General features: G+C 43.7%; 1 pseudogene; it reads right to left on the bottom strand.

The window, feature by feature from the left end:
• The window catches only part of LOC138568627 (hydroperoxide isomerase ALOXE3-like), a 935,706-nt pseudogene that overhangs the window by 180,318 nt on the left and 738,895 nt on the right, over positions 1-16,493 (bottom strand).

The following is a 16,493-nucleotide window of genomic DNA, read 5'->3' on the forward strand; positions in this document are numbered from 1 at the left end:
ACGCACTCTCAAGCACTCTCATTTCTTCTACAAGTGAGGCCACCTCAGCACTAGTGAATATGTAATCCAAGGTGCTCCGATGCACACCGCTCCGCCAGGTGATCTTACCTGGTCTATCACTCTTGGTACGACCATTAATTATTTCTAGCTCCCAGCACCCAAAGAATCTCGACCAGCAGTCACCCTCTATATCCTGGATTTTATGTTGCAGGAGGCTGACGTTGTTCAAGAAAGCATTGTTAGCGGTGCCCACCCCGCCTTTGATATGACAATTCAAATCACCAGCCAGAATAACAAAATAATTTCCAGTATGTAACCACCACCTGCTTAGTAATTCATGCAATGCCTCCTGTATCAGTTCTCTGTGTTTAGCCCCTGGTGGATTGTATACATTAATCAACAGCATTTTTGCCCAATTCAGCCTTATCATTATAGTCACTTCAAAAGCACCAATATCATTGTCATAACCTGTTACTATCTTTCTGCTTGCTATTGCATTAGAGACCCCAATAAGTAGGCCATATGGTCGCCCGCGGGCCCCCTTCTTTGCTGGCGTGTGGAACAGAGTATATCCGTCCATAACAATTGGTATGAGTAACCACGTCTCTTGAAGGAAAAATAATGTTTGGTTATCAATAAGGGATAATGAGCCATTGGTGGTTAGCAAGTGTTGACGGCCAGGCGTGTTCCAGGTAAGCAAAGAGCAATCTCAGGGTTGCTGTAATACCATTGGAAGTGAATCTGCCAGCCACTTCAGGGTATTCTGGATGTCACTCATCTGCACCTTCTTTCCTGTAGGCAGAAAAGGTTTACCAAGTTTGCTGTTATTCTGAGTGTTTGGACTACTTGGTAAGGATGGATCTTCTTCTTCCTTGTCTGCATCTACCTCCATCCCAACTTGCATTAGGCTTTTCTTGTGAGTGCGGATCAATTGTGCAGAGGCTAAAACTCTACACTGCAATGCCGTGACATTGGGATTACACACCTTGAGTGGTTCAATAAAAGAAAAGTCATCAGATAGTATAACTCGTAGTTGGGGAATGAGGTGCAATTTAGCTATTACCTCCGTTCTCGTCAGCCATTTGTCCCTTTTCTTTTGGTTCATATTTTTGATTATGCATATTTTGTTATCTGTGTTATCAGCCTCCCCCACGGATTCTGCCAAATCGAAGCAATCCTGGGCCATCGGTTTTGCCTTTCTGCGAAGAGTTGAACATTTAGTTGCTTCATTTATAGTGCAAACCGAAGAGTCTGTATCCTGATCGTTTCTACTCATAAGCGTGGTCTCATTAGTTATTTCCGGGACTATCCAGCTCGTCAGGGTCCCCGCACCTTTGGCCTGGCGCTTCTTGGCTTTTCGTCCTCTTTTCTTTGCTTTCTTTGATTTGACTGGAGGAATATTGGTTGCTGGAAGTGGAGAAGCAATCTCCACTGCAACTTATTTATGTGCCGCTTGGCCATATGTCGTTTTCTAGAGAAGAAAGTGGCCGAGTTTTCATTGGGCGCTACTTTGGAGTCTCGTTTATGGGGAGAACTGAAGACTCCAACTCCTCTTAAGGGTGCACAATCTCCAGTACCTCAGGCTCAGGCTCCTGCCCCGTCCTTGGATCAGGTAGTCCAAGATGGAGAATCGTGTTAACATGTATTCTTCCACATAGCTTCAATAAGATCTTCAGAGCAAACTGCATCGAAGCCATGGAAGCCTGTAATTCAGTTATGGCTGTGGTATTGAGACAGGAAGGTTCCCCAGTTCGTAAATCATCTACGGGTTCCGTGTCCTCAATGTCTATAGATAGGTTGGGAGATGCCGAAAGGCGCCCCATTACAGGGTTTACGGGCGAGATGGTCGTAGGGTGGATGGATTGATCTTCGGACATATTTGATGTGGAGTTCCTAGCTGCTTTTAGTCCACGTGTCTCCCTGGCCCTAGGAGATTCAATATTTGCAGCTTTTAAAACCTGCGCCTCTACTTTGATGGTGCCCTTGTCCAATGGGGTAATCTCCCTCGCTGTTGTCGCCATGGATCTTTGGATAGAGAGACAAAGATCGAGTAGAGAGTTATTATCAATGTCATCATAGTTAGAGACATCCAGAGCCTCAGTCACGTTTGAATTGGGCACCATAATGGCTCCTCTCACATCTTTGTCTTTGGGCATTACCTTTGAGAAAAGAGTTGGAATTGTCCCCTTTTCCAAGTCCACCCCCGCAGCAGTGGTTGTATTATTTTTGGGGTTCTGAGTGTTGTCTTTGTCAATGTTCCCCCTCCTTAAATTATATCGTAATTTTGTTGCCTTTGATTTCGTCATGTTGTTCAAATCACTGTAGCTGTTATGTTACTTGACTCACAACTTCTGGGAGATGAAAATAATCTGCGTTTGGGCCAGATATGGTCAAAACTGAATTAGCACCTTAAATAAATCCAGTGAATGGGTTGCAATCAGCTTAACATACGGGATCAAAGAAGAATAACACTTCCGCAGTCTACCGTAGAGCAACTGCCACTCATTATTAGCTTACCGCACAGTCCTGGAGTGCCGAACTGAGCCAGTCCTTATTTCCACTGTCGTCGCTACCAACGCAAATGCTGTATGTTACGTGCTCCAGTACACTCCTGCCCACAAGGGACCACAAAGGACCACTTGTCCTCGCCACTTCTCTGGGCGCGCTCCGTGCGTAAAATGAGTTCAAATAGTCTTTGCAGCTTGTTCGGGTGCTAGCTCTGCCTCTGGTCAATGGTCACTGAAAGAATACTGCTGCTCAAACCACAAAGAACTACTTGTCCTCGCCACTTCTCCGCCTGGATTACATTTTATTACCTAGTCAGGAAATGATGATGTGTACTGCATAATAAATCTCAAGGCACAATATTTAAAAGCTGTGTAGTTTCTATGGACAGGGCATTTACAATTTCCATTTGTTTTTTCCTATGTGCTACTCCCACGTTGTTACCTACTGTGCATTTTGAGTTTCTCTGGGATATACATTTTTCCAGGTTGCCATGTGCCTTGTTTGCTGCAGCAAAACGTACATATATACTGTTGGTTACATATGACCCTCTTCTTGTAAAACCTATGACTTAAAAAAAAAATAATACAGCCAAAAGGTGACGTGTAAAATGCACCATTTCACCCTGGTTTCACTGGCGATAACCCATCCAACTCCCCCCCCCCCACCTTCTCCAGCGTTAATTGCTCGAGCCAATTTTGGGAAAATATTTATGGCACACCACTTTCATCAATGTAAAGGTGCTATAAAAAGGTTCCCATATGGAAGTGTGACCAGGCCAGATTCCCCCATACCAGATATGCTGGTGCAGGATGGGCCTGGTAGTTCAGCCCATCAAAGCCAGCCTGCAAGCTAATAGCAGACAGTATGGGACGGAGCAGCAGGGGGTATGTGAGACTGCGTGGTGGGGTTGCAGTGTTTTTACTACTGTGTCCACCGTTAGTTGCAACTGTTCTGCCCATGGAAGCCCTAGAGGAAAATGTGGAGAAATGCCCTCCCTTCACCCAGGCACTGGCAACAAAAGGTAAAACCAGCTGGGAGAGGGTATTTAAGGACCGAAAACGATGACATAACGCATTGACTGGAAAAAGGCTGATAGATGACGCCTAAAGGAAACATGAAGTTATGTGCAAATTGAGAATAATGTAAACTAACAGTGATTTGCTAAATGGGGATGTGGAAACCAGTTATGAAATGCCCAAAGAGTACTATGGTAAATATAAGTTATTTTCTAAGTGGGTACCGTACAGCGTAATATGATCATTGATAAATTTGATATAGTTCTGTACGTAAATAAACGTACAGAACAATATTGATCAGATTGTGTTGATCCTAATTCGGGCATTGCATCTCTGATTCAAGACTCAAGATTTGCTGAATGGTTTTGTAGCTCTTACCCTGATGGCAGAGGACACTCTCAAGATGGCAATCCATACACAATCTCTTGGCGTGGTACTTCCTCGACTTGTCCAAGAATTACAGGGTACGGTTTTCTAGCTGGACAAGTATTTTCGTCTCTGGGAATACCAGATAACCATTAAGGGTCATCTTTTCCTTAAACGCATCCTTGATGACTGCTAAAACCAAAGGAAGACCCGAAATGTTAGTCTCTAGGGCCTGGTCTAGGGATTCAGAGTGTTTCACCCTTGGGCTAAATGTCTTGCTGGATTGACATGCTGAGTAGATGCTCATTTCTATGACTCCATGTCTACGGATACATCTTTTAAGGAATCGCTGGATTGTGAACGTATACAGACTATTTCATGCATACGGTGGTCAGTTAAGATGAAATATATGCTGTGCACTATAAAAAAGGTGATCTGTTCTTTTAACCAATGGTTATGACTGCTCACCACTAGAGAAACAAGCAACTCACCAACAGAGGTAACAAACAGAGCATGTCCTACCTCTCAATGGCTGACCACGTTTTTAGTCCGTCATCTCGGTAGTAAAAGTTTGGCAACGACTCAATCCCGCGAGATCGGAGATCATCAGGCATACAGAGGGAAGCGTAGGTGAGAGACTGCATGTCTCTCGCTATCAGCTGAGCAAGCCCCGCGACTCCAACTGCTGTCATCTGGGAAGAGAAAATTGCCATTTTTGGAAAATACTTATTTTTCAGGTTAAACCTCTCATTCACACTGGTACATCCCTGGCACCACCCATCGGAGCCAACTCCCTTACGTGTCCCTGGGTTGAATGCCTGTATTGATGGGAGGTGTGCGGATGATCAAGAGGGGTTCATCCCAATGTCGTTGCTCATATGTAAACAATGGTGTCCACTTAGGGGCAAGGGCTCAAGTAACCATCTCATTTGGAATATGAGACTACTTAATAGAGTGCTTGTGGTAACCTTCTAGAGTGCTAGGAAGGTTTATTTTCCGGTGTTCGTGATTCTCCTAAAGGCAACAGCTTAATTGTCAAAGCCTCCAAAATCATGTTTTAACCAACTGCGTGGGAGGGGTGGTACTGTCTATTGTAGATTAGCAGCTGCCTACAGGGACCCACAGCCTACCTCTGAAGCCCACCTAGACACAGATCAGTTTGCGGTGCCATCCTACATCAATGTTCTCGTTTATAGCCAGGGGTCCCACCCGATAGGACTGGACCCCTGTTGGTTGCTTGACAGTGCTCCAGCCCTCTCAGACATGGTTCAGAAGAGCTCCTGTAAACTGCCATGCAGTAAAATGGGCAAATCTAATTCTGCACTCTCCATTTATGGATGATTGCTAGAGGGTAATTTATCCTAAATAACCTGTAACTCGCGACTAACTCTCTTGAGGGGCCAATGCCATAGAGGAGTGGGCAGTTGCATCTCTGTAGACCTTACCCATGGTCTCTTGTATAGGAGTCATGTAGTCTAATTCACTTAATACTTCACCGCTGAATACTCAAAGAGAGGTTCCCACCGCAGCCGAGTTGAGTTTAGTCTTCATAACCTTTCAATTCTTGGTCGCTTTGAAGGACACACAAAAAGCAGTGCGATAGCAATAAAACAGTATGGGAGGTTAGATCAACCGATCTTCTGGCCTTCTTGTCAGAGATGGCTACGGCTGCTCCTAACCTATGCATATCGAAGTCTCTGTTGAGTGCAAGCAGGTTGATGGAATAAACAAGAAACTATACAAAACATGAGCCATCATCTTACCTTATCAAAGGTCCCTCCAGGTCCAATAAGGACATCTCTGGCAAGTGCATTGATTTGTAGAGTGTACCGCGTGTGGGGGATCAAGAGCTGTAGAAAAAGACATGCAGATACTGGTTTAAGGCTGCCACCAGTGTTGTGGGTGCATTGATCCAAGTGCTTATTTCATCAAGACCCAAAGTCCCCCCTGAAGTTACTGTCTTCTGGAATCATTCACTGGTCAAAGAAACGTATGATCGCTGTACCCAATAAGGTACGGGAAGAGTGGTCCGATTCAAACGCATGAGCTATGAGCTGTTTGGTGAATCAACTCCTGACATTCAAAACCAGACTGGGACACAAACTCGATCATAAAATTCAACGTTCTTACCTTGTACAGAGGGTGGCACATCGGGAGCTGTCGCAAGGTGGCGATGCAAAACACCTCTGCAAAGGCATGTGTGCGTAGGAAATGAGAAAGACCCTGGTGAAACGGAAAGTTGCTGCTCCGCACCCAGAGCTTGGCGAGTATCCAGTCAAGTTCATCGCTTGGCAGGAAGATGGGGTTCTCTGGACCTGGAGTCTGATTTATCTGTGCAGGAAGAAATGCACAGATTAAAGACATTTGCAGTACTCGTAGCTTGGTGGCAGCCAGCCCATCAGTCAATCGCTCAAAGGTGAGTCAGAAAACACTATTTCATGGTTGAAGGCGGGGGATGATCCCAGTCCCAGCATGTTCTCCAAAGTAAACACTGTGAGCACTGACAACGTCAACATTTTACATTCTTTAAACCTCCGATACACCAAATAACATCCGGAAATGTAAAGGCTGCCAACATATTAGGCAAGGAAGTCATCAGTTTTGGTTACTATTTATTATCTACATTTATATATTTATAAATATATGTATTTATATACAGGGAAGAACAATGCTCTATTGATCGCGAAAGAACATACGATAGATAACAGATTTGAAGGGGAGCAGTGAGAGTCATACAATGGGGTGAGTTTGAGTGACATTCTGACCAGGTTGTGGTGGCAAAGTAAATAGAACAGTCACTGGGGCCAATACATGGGTGGATTTACAGAGATTAAGGGCAATCAACAGTAGACATTTTTAAGTGCAGGTAGGCGGTACGGCCAGCTGTGTTAGGGATGCGACCATGATGGACGAAGTGCAAGAGTGGAGGCAGAGAAAGTTAGGGAAAGAGGCAGGTTAGAGGCGAGGGAAAAATGTTTGCTCGAAGGCAGATGACAGGTAGGTTAAGAGGATAACTCCACAGCGAGGCTTCGAGTTGGCTTAAGCGCCACCAATAAGCTGAAAATATTGCACTGGGCTACAGCTAGGAGGGAGATGTTATCTGAGGATGGATACATGGCCCTGCTAATTACTATTGCCATTCCCACCTATTACCCATCTCTCTGTGCCCAAAATACATCCTCCTGGGACCTCTTTGCTAGCTCTACCAAACAGGGCATCACAATGTGGCCTGCCAGTGTTAGTTCTAAGAAATATGCTGAGAGCTAATGATGGCTTAATTACAGCTGTAAATGTGCTACTGGTGTAATAAAAATGTCTTAACCAAGTGTGCATTTGGCTCATGACATATCTGTCCATTGCACTGAGGTCCGGTTAATAACAAGCACTGACTAAGCCAACAGTTTTGTCTTATGTATAGGTATTAGATAGGCATTTGCCAGGCACCTCTTTTATATGCCCATGTAATTACACCATTTACAGCGGTTACCTTCTTATGACAAGGTAGTACACAGGAGTGCCTTGCAAATGGCTGTCCCATGCTTATACAAACGCCAAAGCTGTTGGCTTTGTCAATTACTGTTTTATAGATAGTGAGGACAGGCTCTTGGAAATAGTATCAACATTCAGCTGAGTAGCAGATAGAAATCAGGTGATCTACCACTCACATGCAGGCTCTGTCCCTTGGGAACCTAGAAGTGTGGCTATGCTACAAGAGGTGTTTCTTGTGATATAAGAATTGCCAACTCATGCTGGTTGAAGCAAAGCACCTGCAGAAAATCCTAGCCACATTATCAATGGAGTGACTGCTTTTTTGGGAACAATGACTAGCAATTGGTTTGACTAATGTCGGTACATTATTGGAAGGCTGGATGGTTGATTAAAGACACAGTCTTACCTGTATAGCTAAAGGGATCATACCATCCTGAGGAGTGCGGTAGAGAAGACACAAGGGAGCGGCCATGTACTGTTGCTGGCCATTTACCACATTTGCAGGAATCCCGTCCAGTATCTTGTAATCCACAATGAAAATGTTTCCATTCTGTAAATGGAGAAATTAGAATTATGTGATCAGAGGAAGTAGCACATATAATATGATAGCCAATCCTTCTTAGGGGTATAGGGTTGGAGCCTTTGTGAACTGCAAACACAGGAAACAGTTAAGGGTAGGTCCTGGAGAGAAACACATTCTGAATTTTCAACAGGTCGCACAGTCCATGTTCAAATTAAAAATAATAGGACTTTAGTAGTAGAGTGGGATACCTTTCATCAAGTGTTACAAGTGACCGGTGGCCATGCCCGTTTACCATGCCCCTGAACCCCTATACAGTTGATGACACCCCAACAAAGAGTAAATACATTTTATATAAACTTGATAAGAACCCTGTTGTAGTGTATACCACATTTGATATATTTAACAGAACCTCAATAAATGTAATTTAACCCCTATACATTTTATATCAATTTGATAACAATTCCAATGAATTTGATATAATAATTTGGTTTCAATTAAAGTGAACCCCTACAAATGTATTTGAACCCAAATACATATTATGACCCCAACACATTTCATATACATTTGATAAACATTCAATATATAAATTTGATAAGAATTCCTATGAATTAGTTAAAAAATTTATATCGATTTGACTCTTTGACTGAACGCCTATATATTTAAATGAACCCCAATAAATGTGATGACCCCAATACATTTGACATACATTCGATATAAGTATGATAAGAATCCCAATAGTAAGATCTGATTTTAGAATGCCTAAATGGTCTGGCTCCTAGCTACCTGACTGAAGCTATTCAGCCTTATAAATCAACCCGTCTTCTTCGGTCTAACTCTCAAGCATTGCTTTCCTGTCCTAGAGTTTGCCGAACAGGGGGCAAGGGAAAATCTTTATCTTCACTTGGTCCTATTCTTTGGAACGAACTGCCACTGAACATCCAGGTAACATCTAGTTTCTCAGTGTTTAGGAAACAACTTAAAACTTTGCCTTTTGAGAAGTACTAACAGTATTTGAATTTTAATCTGCTTTTGATATGGCCTCCCCCGCTGTCCTCTGATTTTTTGCTTGGGTTTTTTGTTGTTCGTTTGTTTGTGGCACCCTAATAACTAAATAAATATATAAAATAAATTAATTTGATATAGATTTAACTGAACCCCTATACATTTAATTGAACCCCAATACATTTTATATACATTTGAAATAAATTTGATAAGAATCCCAATTAATTTGATATTGAAATTTGGTATAGATTTAACTGAACTGTAGAGGAGGTCCCAAATAAAGCCTGCACCCCCATCGCCCATTTCGAAGTACCAGGAACATTCAAACCAAAATATATGACGTATGATGAGCAAATAAACCAGCAGAGAGCCGCTGTAGGGCTCTGCCCAGTGCCTATCAGAAGAACAACACCTGTTGAAGTACCGATACCTAGAAAGACATGGACAGTAAGGTATCCATTGAGAAAACCCTACCAACAAATAAGACGAAATGAAGATAGCTTAACACTGTCCCGGAAGAAACTCAAAAGGCCTTAATGGAAGACGAATGGTGACGTCACGAAGGCCCGAACGGACTCGCAAGTAGAAGATATGACTACCCAAGAATGACACACAGACGAAACGCCTTGAATAAGGATATTATGAACCTAGAAGGAGAGACGATGTTGAAATATAAAGAAACTTAAGCTGTAAAGCAGGATGAAGTTATTCAATCAGCAAACGCCTGTACATATGCTTGAAACCGCAAGAAAGCTAAGAAAACAGTGCGGCTTGCTATGCTTAGTAGAAGATAGACCGCGGCAAGCGCCATCTATACATATCTACCTCAACGAAGCACAGTATATAAGTGCAAGTCCACGTTACACAAAAGCAGAATCAACTCAGGTTGCTAGAGGTCAAACAGGACAGGATTCGAATTCCAGCTAAAAACGAGAAGTCATCGCTGAATCGAAACTCAGCAGAGGCAACGTGCTCCAGGAAAGAGCCATGGTCGAACCAATAGAAGGAGCAAACAGTAGCTTCGCGGAATCGAAACTTAAGAACAGATTAGGCTATCTCAGGAAGGCCGAGATAAGGAGGCGTAGGCAGGTGGCAAGCCGAATAAGAACTGAATGCACAAATTGAGGGAAACTAGGCAGATTCACAGGGTGAGCAGCACGTGACCATCCGAGCGAGAAGAAGCACGGGTTCAAACATACGCCTGGCTGTCGCCCAGACAGAGATATCATAACTTTTCCTGACAAGAAGATACAGTTTCGAGGCCAACCATAGCCAAGCCAACTAATTGACACATAGCCACTAAAGTAATGATTGATTGAAGGGGGGCTGGGTGAATAGTAGGGCACCCTGCACCTGGTTGACCATTCTGCGTGCTGCTAAGTAAAGTGGAGATTTATGCATGGGGTTGAAGCCAACCCAATCACAATAGACCAAATAATCTACGGTCCTATAGATAGTAGAACCAATGGAACGTCGTACTCTTAGTGACGTCCACAATAGTAATGTTAGAAGGAAGGGCTTAGACGCCCACCTGATAGTGTTTATCCAATCCTCTCACTCCGTTACCATATACAGATATAGTACCTATAGTAAAGTTACCTTTTCCTAACCAATAGAATTGCATGTTAACGTTTGAGTGTTATACGTCAATGATGACGGGTTTTGGGTATAAATGTTACTGTTTGTATGAAGTTTGAGGGAGTTGAAGCGAGACGGACTATCGCATTACTGTTGATTTCCATGTTTCCCCGTTTTTTGTACTTGTCATTAAACGGACTCCACCTTGGCCAAACCATTGAGTTGTCCTTATTGATTGCTGTTGGAGTAATATATCTGCACCCCCATCCATCTCAAAGGTGCAGCTATCTCATCTTAAAGTACTGCGGAGCAAACCTCGACTCTATGAGCTGGCTGGGGGTCTCCCCAGTACACTTGGTAGCAAGATCGGATGGTTTATCGACTATCGATTATTGATTAAAATAAGACACCTATTGACCGTCGACATAAAGTAACTCTAGGTCCTTGGCAATATCACAAGTCCTTTGCCATTCGGCTGAGTAGACCATGAAGCTCCCCGTAGACAGTGGTAGATAAAGAAGAGACTGCGGTCAGGGCCTGAAGGGTCCTGTGTTCCCCACACTTCCCTTCCCATTCCTACTGGCAGCTGAGCGGGCAAAAAGCCGAAGAAGGCGGTAACAAAGGCGGTGATTCCAAGGGTCCGGAGACGAACCATGCGAACGGTGAGTGAAGCAAAAAATGGAATGCTTTGGCATATAGTGCATGCCTTAGAACAAGTAAAGGGAAAAGGTAACGGAGGGAGGAGGGAAAACAAAATATAATTAGAAGTAGAGAAGACTGTATATATATATATATATAAGGGTTTAATGACTCGAGAGTAATAAAAGGTAATTGAGAGGTTACCAGGGTAGACACCCGAGAAGAGAGAGGTTACCGGGGTAGACACCCGAGAAGAGAGAGGATTCGCCTTATTCCTGCGCTTTAATATAGCGGCTAGAAGGAACGTGTACTCAAAGCCCCGCATAATGGGGAATGAATAGGCTACCACAATGTTTAAAGACGTTGTGAAAGGTGTACGTTTACACTCCATGAAGGGGTAATGATGGAGGCAGAGATATTTGTATCCAGATGGTGTCCGTCTAGTCTGTCAAGCGTCTGTCTTACATGTTTTATTGGGACGTCATATGCAAAAATATATTTTTTTAAGAGAACTGATGTAAAAATGTTGCGATTTAATAGCTGGAATAAAATCCCACATGAATTGTTGGTTTTTGAGTAGATTAGAATATATAAAATTCTGTGAACATTTGGATTGGAGCTTGCGACGTTTGGTGCTCGCTCATTTTGTAGAAGCTGTTTAAACCACACGAAAGCATTGACAAGTGTTATATAAGAGGAAAGGGAACAGATTTAAGCATGGAAGACATAACTCCATTGGCACACTTATGCAAGCAATTACCAAAACACGCACCCAAGCTAAAGAAATATAGTACCGAGTGGGTTAAGGATACCGCCCACAAGATGTTTATGCCATGGCCACAAAATGGGTCTTTATCCAAAGCCATCTTACAGCATATGACAACATATTTGCACGCCACATATACAGGCAAGAAGTTAGAAAAACACCTTGCTGTTCTCGAGTTGTGGAAAATGTATGAATAGGTAAAGGAGGAAGAGCCGCCAACAGATTGGATACTTAATGTATGCACAGAGGGGGGTGAGACGCCTACTGCACCACCTGCCCCACCCGAAACAAGAGTTGAAGAAAGTAAGAATGAGGGATTGTACCCACTAAGAGAACTTGAAGCAGCCACATGGTACAGCAACCCCACACATGAGTCACCTACACATAGTAGTGACGAAAATCAAGGGAAGGATAAGGACAAGAATATTACGTCCACAGTCCCAAGGGACAAGGGGAGACATGATGATGAAAGAAGAGATGAGGCACAGACAAATGTGTCTCTCGACAAGGAAAGAGAAGGGAAGAGATGGAAGGGAAGCAAAGGTAGAACTGATGAGATAGCATTTGCAAAGAATGAATGGATGGGAGGACAGATCTTATTGAAACTCAATGACAAAGGCATTGATGACGCGAAACAAAAGGAGAGGTTAGATGAGACACAGAGAAAGGGGAAGGAGAAGGAGTTAAGAGACGAAAGGATAAGAAGGAAAGACGGACAAAGGCGAGAACAGCTATATCGCGAAGAGCAAGAAAAACAGCTCAATCGCAACCCAAGAACAGTCTACGATCAAGACAGAAAGAAACAGCAAAGGTTAGAAGAAGAGCAAAGGATACGTGAAAAAAGAATAAGGAGACGAAGAGATGAGGAAATTCGAAAGGCAGATGAATGTAGAAATGAAAAGAGAAAGGATGAAGATAGGGTCAGAGAAGAGGCAAGGAAGCGCAAGGAATAAGATGACGATGTAGAACGTAAGCGAAGACAGAGAGCATGCGATCTTGAATATCTGGGGAGAGAGGTTAAAAAACACGCTCCAGTAGTAGACTGGGAAGACATCGAAGAATTCTTTCCTGCATACGATTCGGTACCAGGCACGTCTAGGGCAAATATTGATGATGACTGACACCAGAAGCATCGGAGAAACGATCGATAGAATATATGATGAAATGGGGCTAGAACAATTACCCCAAGGAGAGGGGGAAGACGAGCGCCTGGAAAGCACTCAGTTGTATGACACTGAGGATGTCACCCGAAGTAGTGGGAATAGGGAACTATCCCTAGATAGATTAGAAATCAGTAGAAACAATGAAGACACAAGAAGTTGCGTGAATTAGGGACAGACAATGTCCGACTCCGAAAGGGAAGAGCGTGAAGAAAACGAAGAAGGGAGGCGAAGTCAAAGGCGACTCCCAAGGGAAAGGGAAATAAGATGGTCAGACGCTGAGAGAAAAAAAAGAGGGCTACGCATTCCAATTTCCGCTACTAGAGAAGGGGGCGTAAAACCACAATATATTCCATGGCCACACATGGATCGAGAACATTTGAAAAACAAGCTTCCAATGCTGACATTGGGAGCCGGAAAATGGATACATGAGTTAGAAAAAATGACAGGAGGCAACACGCTAGCTATAGGGGACATCAAAGGTCTCCTAATCCCCACAATTGGTGAGAGATCAGACAATGTGTGGGCACGAGCAGGCTACCCTGGTGTAACCACAAATAGCTCGCATGACGGAGCTCCATTTAACAATTGTAGGACCGCAGTATGGAAAGCACTACATGTGCTGTATCCAGATACTTCCGATATGGGAGCTATAATGACTCGAAAAATCAAGGATTCTCAGGATCCGTTAATTTATATACAGAACTTCCAAGGTGCATGGGTACTCGAGACTCATGAATCGTGGACGAAATCAATACCTGTGTTTTGCCATATATTGTACCAAGGGTTGCCAGAACCGGTGCAGAAACAACTCAAGAAATTGGTAGGAGTTGAGGCTAAACCTTGGGCTGAAATACAGTTAACTATCGCACATTATTGTAGACTGTTGCAAGAAAAGGAAGTGACTCGTAAGGGTGAGGAAGCGAAATTGGTGCAGAAGAAATTATCAAAGTATGCCCTTGAAGGAGCCATGATAACTAGCGCAGCTGAATCAAGCATGCAGCAGGTGGCTAGTCCACAACAAAATAATCAGGGTAACGTAGGGTTTTACTCACGGGGAAGAGGAGTTAGGGGAAGAGGATGGCAGAGCAATCAGGGAGGTTTCCAAAATAATCAAGGAGGCTTCCAAAACATGCAAAATGGAAACCTGGATATGTAAAATGGGCAAATAATCCGACCACTGCCAGTATGTTGGCTGTGTGGAATAACAGGGCACTTGGCGCGCATATGCAGAAATCAAGGCATGATACAGAACGGCCAAGGAATGGGAGCAGGCATGGCGAATCCACCTGCAGTTTTACAACAGGGCGTTGCACAGAATCACACGGTGCAACAACAAGCGCCAGGAGCGCAACAAGGAGTGCAATCTCAGAGCATGGGCAATTTTCCACAAAGACAAATCCAACAGGCACCGTTGCAAGTGTCACAGGCAATGAGCACAGGACAGAATCCAAACCCTGGAAGGGGAAGTAACAATGGGAATGTGAAAAATCCACAAGTGCACAGTGGGCCAAACTTATATATGAGCTAGGACAGCAGGGAACCCAGGGTGGATGTCGTCATAGGGGATAAATAATATTCCTTCCTAGTGGACACGGGTGCGACACGCTCATGCATACGTGAAGGCAAATTTTCCTTGTCCGGCGAGGCCATAGATACTCAGAGTTTTACAGGAGCGACCAGTCGAGTTCCCTTTACAAAGGCACTTCCAGTCCCTATAGGAGATTGCGAATTGAATGTACCTTTATTATATTCTCGTCAGACCCCAGTAAATATTTTGGGTCGAGACTTAATGACAAAGTTGAACATGACAATCTCGTTCACGGAGGAGGGCATAGTATGCTCCACTCCAGGAATGCACTATTCAAATGCATGCAAAATGGTTAGAGCATACTCAGGACTGATAGCCATGAGGGCCATACCATTAGAGCCAGAAAAGTTTGCATATGGCATGCGTGTGCTTATGGCAGGATTGCCAGGCCTTGCAGACAGGATCAAGAGAACCCCTGATGAGTTTTTATTCAGACCAAGAATACCTATGCACGAGGAGAAGGCACAAGTATTTCCCTTGATGATACACACGACAGCAATACGAGGGAAAGTGGTCTTGGTTGATGGTTACGATGAAGGTAGACAATGGTGCGCGATAATTGCCATTGAAGAAGGATATCGAGTGACGGACGTCACCGATGACGATCTGTTTGAAGAACAAGCAGAAATGAGAGAGACAATGGTAGAAGTCTCACCTTTTCGGTAAAAATGATTAAAAGGGAAGTACCGCAGAGAATGATGTTGGCACTAAAACGCCCTGATTATTTTGATGACGACATAACCAACGTGCCTGTCTCAGTGTGGACTACAGGACCCTATGACATGGGTCTCTTGAAGGGGGTTGGAGAAGTAAGGATTAAGCTGAAAACCAGGAGCGATTCTACCAAAAGCCTGACAATATCCCATGACCAGAGAGGCAGATGAAGGGATTTTTAAGACAATTTCTGCCATGATGGACCTGGGCATCTTAATGACGTCAGAGTCGTCATGCAATACCGAGGTTTATCCAATCAAAAAATCAAAGGCAGGGTCTTGGCGTTTAATCCAGGATTTACGCCCAATAAACGATATTGTTGAGGCCGAGTTCCCTCTAGTCCCTAACCCGTCTACAATCCTATGCAATATACCCGTTGAGGCAAAATATTTCACGGTGATTGACTTGAAAAATGCATTTTTCTCAATCCTGTTGCACCGTGACTCACCAGATCTGACGTCATTCGCGTTCAGACAAATGCGTCTGAAAAGCACGAGGCTGCCACAGGGGTACTGTGAGTCTCCGTCTTTTTTCAACAGAGTCCTGCAGATGGATTTGAGCAATATTGCACTAGAAAGTGTCGTCTTACAATATGTGGATGACATCCTAATTTGCAGCACCACAGAAGAGCAATGCAGGCACGATTCTGTTCAGCTATTGACTATACTGGCTGAGAAAGGATATAAAGTTGACAAAGAAAAGTTACAATACTGTCAACAAGAAGTGCTGTATAGGCCAGCTGATCTCAAATGAAGGAAATAAAGTGACCTCAAAAAGGGCTGAAGCCATACTGAACACGGCTAAGCCTCACACGATAAAGCAGATGTAGAGCTTTCTAGGCCTATACAACTATGTCAGGACATGGGTCTTCGACTACAGCTCCTATACTAAGCCTTTACTTCAGGCCCTAAAGAAAGCCCAAGTGAAGAAAGAAAAGATTGAATGGTCTGAAACCATGGAGAAAGGGTTTGCTGAACTAAAAATAGTTATTTGTACAGCTCCAGTTCTCGAGATTCCCAACTATGCAAAGGAATTTTACCTGTTTTCGCACACAGATGGCAATGTTATGACAGCAGTACTCACACAGAGAACCACGTTGGGGTACAAGCCCCTGGCATACTACAGTGGTAATTTGGACCCA

Source organism: Ambystoma mexicanum, chromosome 1p (genome assembly GCF_040938575.1).
Source record: "Ambystoma mexicanum isolate Mex_15411 chromosome 1p, UKY_AmexF1_1, whole genome shotgun sequence".
Lineage (NCBI taxonomy): Eukaryota > Metazoa > Chordata > Amphibia > Caudata > Ambystomatidae > Ambystoma > Ambystoma mexicanum.